This window comes from Lathyrus oleraceus, chromosome 7 (genome assembly GCF_024323335.1).
Source record: "Lathyrus oleraceus cultivar Zhongwan6 chromosome 7, CAAS_Psat_ZW6_1.0, whole genome shotgun sequence".
Classification (NCBI taxonomy): Eukaryota; Viridiplantae; Streptophyta; class Magnoliopsida; order Fabales; family Fabaceae; genus Lathyrus; species Lathyrus oleraceus.
The window spans coordinates 81,855,209-81,862,995 of NC_066585.1; positions in this window are offsets into that span (position 1 = coordinate 81,855,209).

Here is a 7,787-nt window from a genome sequence, read left to right on the forward strand (position 1 = left end):
GTGCAAAAAGAATCATCTTCATATGTTAAAAATTGAGGAAGTTATGATCTTTGAAAGTTGGCAAAAAATCACTTGAAAATAGGTGAAATTTCACTAAGTCCACAAATGACCTATAATGTCTCCATACTTTTTATGATCCTAAAAGCATAATTGGCTCTTTTCATTTAAATATAATTTATATAGGATGTTGAGAAGAGTCATATGTAAAAAGGGGCATTGAAAAATGTTGAGAATTGAAAGAGTTGTAATCCCTGGAACTTTGACTTCATAATGTTGACTTTTACGTCAAACCTCTTAGAACAAGCTTGTGAACTTGGACTTTCCTTGCATTCCAAAGCACATGGGTGATCATATGAACTCATGATAAGGTTCCCTTGATTTCCTCTTGATTAAATGGCTCAAAGCTTTGAAGTTACTTGTTGAAGAAGGTGTGGAAATAAACACACGAACCTTTGACTTTCCTTGAGAAATAAGCAACTAAACTTTGAGGTGCTTTTGACTTGAGGAGCCCTACCTTGTACAATATACTTAAGGGAAACAAGACATATTTTTGGCATTTTTATTAGTGGTTAGATAAGAAATTAATCATATAAACACAAAGGTAAACAAATAGGTGTTTGGTGATCCCTACAAGAAGCAAACCCAAAGATGGATGAGGGAAGGATCAAGATGTGACCTTGATTGCATGTAAATGGTATGTGGGATCTTGGGATTAAAAATTAGGGTATAACACTCAAATCAAAGTCATCTCAAAGTTTGTTGGCTTACTTCTCAAGAAAGTCAAAGATTCATGTGTTTATTTCCATGCCTTCTTCAACAAGAAACCTTAAGCTTTGAGATATTTAATCAAGAGGAAATCAAGGATACCTCATCTTGAGTTCATATGATCACCCATATGCTTTGGAATGCAAGGAAAGTCCAAGTGCACAAGCTTGTTCCAAGGGGGTTTGACCTAAAAGTCAACATTTTGAAGTCAAAGTTCTATGGATCACAACTCCTTCAATTATCAACATTTTTAGTGCCCCTTTTTTCATATGACTCTTCTCAGCATTCTCTACAACTTCTTTTTACATGACAAGATCCAATTATGCTTAGAGGATCATCAAAAGTTTGGAGACATTATAGGTCCTTTGTGGACTTAGTGAAATTTGACCTATTTTCAAGTGACTTTTTTCCAAATTTAAAAGATCATAACTTCTTCAATTTTCAACATATGAGGCTGCTTTGTTTTGCACAATGTCATTTGTGATTCCTTCTACAAGTTTGCTTCAAGGGTCAAGGTCAGAATATGCTTTGAAGGCCATGAAATTCATTAGGACATTATAGGTCATTTTCAGCCATGGAACTCTCAAATTTTTCTAAGTTATAGAACCAGTATTTTATGTCAACTTCAACACAACATAACTTTATGCTCAAGCATCCAAATGCAATATTTCTTAGCTCATTGTAATCTTGGTCGTGGTGTTAACACAGTGCAAAAAGAATAAGATCAAAAAGCCTCTTAAGTAGGATGCTCCATTGAGTCGAACATGGTGACTTAAAACTGAAGAAATCACCATTATGACTAAACTCAATTCCAAGCCAAATTAGCAAGTATTTTGGTCCTAAGCATGTTTAATCTAACCTTCAGAACTTAATTAACACTTAAAATGCATCATTTAGATGAGTTTTGAGGAGTTTCAAGTCACACTTCTCACACACTTGGATCAAATTTGTTTTGCACGAATTCAGCATCATTCCATGCGTATTTGGATCCAATTACATCGCGTATAAATAGAGGAAGCTTTTTCCTTCATCTGCAAGCTTTTGAGTGCCAAGAAACCCGTACTGCAACTTGAAGTTTTTCCAGAAAATTCAACTATCGTGTTTTGAGTTTCAGACTGTTTCAATCCATTTTCTTGATTATATTAGCTCCATCGGCATCCTCTCAAACTTTTGCTCCAACCAGATCGAGCGTCATCAACTTCTGATCACCATCTGGACAAGGTAGTTCAGAGCATCATTTGAACTCAAACAAGTTACCCCAATATAGTCATTGACTCTCTGATGCTTTCCCCTAACTTATCTGGTGTTGATTGATTATGTTCATCATTTAATTTAATTTTTTGTGGCTTGCTTGTTTCAAAAACTTCTTTGAAATTCCCATTGCTCAGTTCACACAAATGAATTTGAAGCATAAGGTTGAGTTCGAGATGAGAAGAGGATCACAATGATGGTGGTCTCGTGTCCTGAAGTTACCAAACGATGAAATTCCGGTGATAGCTCACCGGAGAAGATAACCGGAGTATTTCTCAGATGGTATGAATTTGGACCAGACACATTGGCATTTTGAAATGTTTTGATTGGTTAAATTTAAACTTGATCATATGTTTGCCTTGCAGCGCATTCCATCATGTTTCTCATCATTTGGAGTGTTGGATCTGCCACGTCAATTAATGAGGCGTGATCCAACGCTCCCGGTTTTTTCTGATTTTAATTTTTTTTCTTTTATTATTTTAAATTTCTTTTTCTTTTAAAATTCATAGTAATTTCATTTTTTATCCAAAAAATCTAAAAATAATTTCTAAAATTCTCTTTTATTTTTCTTCATCTGATTTTTATATTTTCACTTTTTTTTCATTGATTTTCTATTTTTTTAATGAATTTTTTATTTTATCCTTTGTTTTAATTGATTCAAAAATACATTTATGCATTTTAAAATTCTGAAAATATTATTATATGTTTCTCATTTTATTCCCAACCTTTCATAATTTTCTTGGTCATTTATTTGGTCTTTTAAAGGACTTTGTGGATTTTCCATTTTATTTCCACTTTAAAAATCATTTTAAAAAACCCTTAATGTATTTTTAATTCATTTAATTGCATTTTTAATTTGTTTGACCTTCTGAATTTTTGTTGGCCTTGGATCATGATGATTTTGACATTTAGTCTCCTCAAACTCAATGGATCTTGGGTGTTGATGGGGTGAAAACCTTAATCCACCAAAATGGATGATTGATTTTGAGGATGACTTGATCAAATTTGTGATTCAATTTGGATGTGACCTCTTTTGTCTCTTTTCATCTTCATCCCTTTCTTTTCTTTTGGTCAATTCGATGGATTTATGTCCATCTCGTTCATGATGTGTGGATTGGTGCTTGATGAACTTTCATCATTTCAAATTTACCTTCTAAGTGATCATGAATAATTTAAGGTACTTTGGATTGATACATAAGTTTGTACTAAGTATCATGAAATGTGGATTAAAGTAATTGACCATCCTCCTAGCCTTTATGCTTAATCATCCCTTTTCATTTTCTTTTCTTATGTGGCATAGCTTTAGGAGGATAATTTACATATCATTTCTCTAGCATGTATTAACATAAACATTATTATTAACCGACCTCAAATAGTTGTGACTTCTACATAAGTCCAATTACGATTGCTTCACTTAGCGCTAAATTTGTCCCAAAGGCAATGGCATTTTTATAAGTGAGATTGTAAGTCTCCTATTCCTCATGGTATTGTGTGAAAATTTTGCTCCTTTTCCATTTGTGAGAGCTAGTGGCATACTTGTTGATTTTATCCAAGTTGGAGCCCTTCTCATAAATGATGTATAAGGTGTCATGCTTGTGAGTGGACAGTTGTGTGTTCTCCAAAAAGTGACCCAAACATCCTTTTACCTTTTACTTCAAAGTCATTTACCTTTATGCCTTTACTTTTTATGTCATTTACTTTATATTTTATGTTTAGCATTTCATATCATATTATTGTGTGATTATATTATTTTGTTCTTTGAGCATTTAGATCTTTCTTTTGATAATATTGTAAAGAAAATACTAATAAAAAACCTAAAAAAGAAGCTTGTTACTCCTAATTCATGGACTTGTGATTACTATCCTTGGCATCTTTGTGGAGTTATAGACTTAGAATTAGGATCTTGACCTTTGCTTCGAGACTTGTGACTTGAGATCCTAGAATTCATTTGATACCCTTGACTTTGGATTTCTCTGTGAAGACTTTGCTTGATTAAATTCATCTGACACATGGATTACTATTTGCTTATTTTCCTTGCTTGAGGCTTAATCCAAAGGAGGAAATTCTTGCTTGACTTATGTCATAAAGCTTACTATCTCTTGGTTATATCTTTCTTATTTAGCTTTTACTTTACTGCTTTAGGATAGTGTCTTCTTCTCCTCCCCCCTTCTTTAATCTTCAAAATCTTCTCTCTTTTTTCAAAACCATCTTGTTTTAACTTGAAACACTTTCTCAATAAACCTTGACTTTTTTCAAGAGATTTTCAAACCTTTTTCTTAATAAATGCTAATCTATCTTAAGCATGTTTAGACTAATTTCAAAAAGACTTAAAAAGTGCCTAACTCATTCAAATAATTTTGTACCCTTGTGTACTTTTTCTTTTATACTTTTTTTCTCAAGGCACTAGACATGAGTCATTTCCATGGTTGAGTTATAATTCTCCTATCTCCATAGTATTGTTGATGATTCTTTTCCATTTGTGGGAACTAGTGGCATACTTGTTGATCCTTATCCAAGTTGGAGCTCTTCTCATGATGATGCAAAGTTCTCATACTTGTGGGTGACTAGTTGAATATTCTCCTTAAAATGACAAAATGTCTTTTCCATTAAAATGAATAAAAAACAAACTCCTTTTGTTATTTTTACCATGAACTACGAGGTTTTGATCCTCCATTTCACTTTGTTGGTACGTAGGCATGACACTTTAAAAGTCTTCGTAAACACCAAATCATAATAAAAAAATGCTTCTTTTCTCATTTATCCAGTCTTTTAACAAACAACACCTTTTTCAAACCAAAATGTACATATTTTCAAAGAGGTTCCCATGGAGTACCATGGATGTTTAAGGTGTTAATACCTTCCTTTTGCATAACTAGCCCATTGACCCTTGTTCTCTTTTTACTAGTTTTGTTTTAAAACTTCTTTGGGTTTTGTTTGTACTTTTTCCCTTTTCCTTTGGGAACAATAAAAGTATGGTGGCGACTCTTTCTTTACGAGTTAAGTTAATCAATAGCTTAATCTTAAAAATTTTACCACTACAGATTGCAAAACCAGATGTTACAGCACACCCCAATTCACCTTAACTACAATAACATATGTTTATTGACAAAGACCAGATGTTAAAGCACACATGTCGGAACATAGTGTTCCACGTGTTACACCAGATCACCCAAAATAACTCTCTTCATATAAGTCTTCTTTGTAGAGTAAATTCTTAACCAAATCTTCCTTGAAGGTACATCTAATCAAATCTTCTTTGACTGAAACATATCCGAATCTTTTCAACTTTATTATGGATAAAAACACAAACTTCTTTCCAAAAGTAGACCCATGCATATTGAAGAAGTCAACATCATAACTCTTCTAAGGATATGTGAAGATTATCAGAACCCCAACCTTAAGCATATTTCTTAACTGGTTCTGTCAATTACTTTAGCTATCCAACTCTTGCTTAGCTGGTTCTGTCAAGCACTTTAGCTAAACAGCTCTTTCTTAACTGGTTATGTCAAGCATTTTAGATAAACAATTACTGCTTAACTTCACACACAATCACACATAAATGTTGGAACACATGTTGGCACATATTGTTCCACATGTTTCCTAAATTGCATCTTGTACATATGTTGTTTTACCTATTGCAGCCAAACAAAAGGAACTAAATAGGATGACTCCAGAAGCGGGAAAGTCTCCATGCCTGAGTGCCACATGTAAACATAGGTCACTAGTTTGTCTTCCTAAGAAATATAACCATGAGGTGCATTTAATGCTACACATGCATCTCCCCTACAAGCACTCAATCTGACCAAATTGATTAATGTAGGGTATTTCAGAACATCATCTCAAAACAAACACATTTCTCCATATATGTTAAATGCCCATGCCATGTCGGCACCACTGAATCCACACGCTTTCGACTGAGGGACTCGCCTGCTATTTAAATCGCCCCCACTAAGGGACTAGCTTGTCAAGGGGGCATCACTGACATGCGACATCATTCTCAGCCAAGGGAATCATCAACCAGGTGATGGGCGCATTCTGGAAAGAGGGTAGTTTTAAACACTTCTCCCTTTAAAGAAAATCTCTTATTCTTGAGGGAATGTATAGTCTTATATTCAAGGAAACCCTAGACTAAAACACCCTTTCCCAGTAGATGGGATACTCAGAAGGAATCTAAGGGATTCGCCTGGGAGGGTCCGTGTACGTATGGGCTACGTGAGAGAGAGAGAGTCCTCGCTTACCCCGGGAATGTGGGAGGTTAATAACCTACCTAGTAAGTGTGGAGTGGTTAAGACCATGTCCAAGGTGTAAAAACCCTAGGCCTCGGGAATCCCTATAAATACATTATCCCTCCAGGGAATATATGATATTCTCAAATCATACACATCCACTACTACTCAGAGAGAACTACGCTCCTCGTAGCCCTACACCATCAATCTAACCACCCCCTGCAACCCAACAGTATCGGCCACCAACAGGGCTTCTCACGTCAGATGAGTAATCCAGTGTCCTGAATGCAAAGGATTTGGATACACTCAGGCAGATTGTACCAACTTCCTTAGGAAACAAAAGAAGGGATACATTGCCACATTATCAAATGAGGAATCAGAAGATGATAGTGAAATAGAAAAGGATAAAAGCATTGTAGCCTTCATAACTCATGTGAGATCTAAGAAAATTATTCTTAATGATATGTTCAGTGATGAACATCTCTCATATGAAGATTTTGTTGAAGCGTACAGATTTTTGTATCTTAAGTAGAAAGAGGAATGCATATCTAGTTAGAAACAACCCAAAAAGATTAATCTTCTGCTTCAAGACAAGGAAAACATTATCACAACTATCACAGAGTTGAAGGAAGAGGTTAATCACCTGAACTTTGCTATAGTAATAGAGCTAAATAAGATCTATGGAATGAAAAATTATTACATATTTATGTTTTTGACATATTCACCATTTTTGGGTCAAGATAGAATATTCTACATTTTACTAAAATATTTAGTTTATTTATAAATTATTGGATTTAAAATGTAAATTGTTTGATCTTGGTTTAATAATCAAAAATGTGTGTAATGCATAAATACAACAAGTTTGTCATTACATGGAACACTTGTCCATATTTATAAGTATGTATAGTCAAATAAAATTAATTTGTAAATACCGATTTATATGGTTTTAATGAGTGATTAATCTCACATGGATTATGAACTATTCAATGTTAGATATTATTTTGTATGAGAACAAACAATAGAAATAGTGTAGAAGATGACTGACACAGTGAGATTTCTATTGTGGTGGTTAAGGTTCTCTGGCGATAGAGCAAGTTACCTGCAAAATATTAGCACTTAAATTCTCAAGTTAGTATTTGAGAGAGGAGGAACTATTGCAAGTAAGAGTCAAATAATACTTGTGTGTGAATCAAAGTTGTACTTTTATATAGAATAAATTAGAATCATTCTCAGTTTCTGCAATGTGGTATATGGCTAATTGTTTGATACAGATCAACGGATAAGATGGACTAGAGGTGATGCTCTACATGTAGTATTTATAAATGAGGGTCCACTTGTCCATTAGTGATTGATGCGTTCTTATTGGATTGGGGACATGTATTGATCTGATCTTAATGGGCCTTTGGTCATCCTGAAACAATTTCCTCTAGGTCTTAATATTAGTCTCGAAGAGAGAATTATTGATATAGAGAGTAATGAGGTCGGCCCAACAATACAGACCGTTGAGGATATCCATCATTGAGATAATTCCCCAAAAAGAGAGAG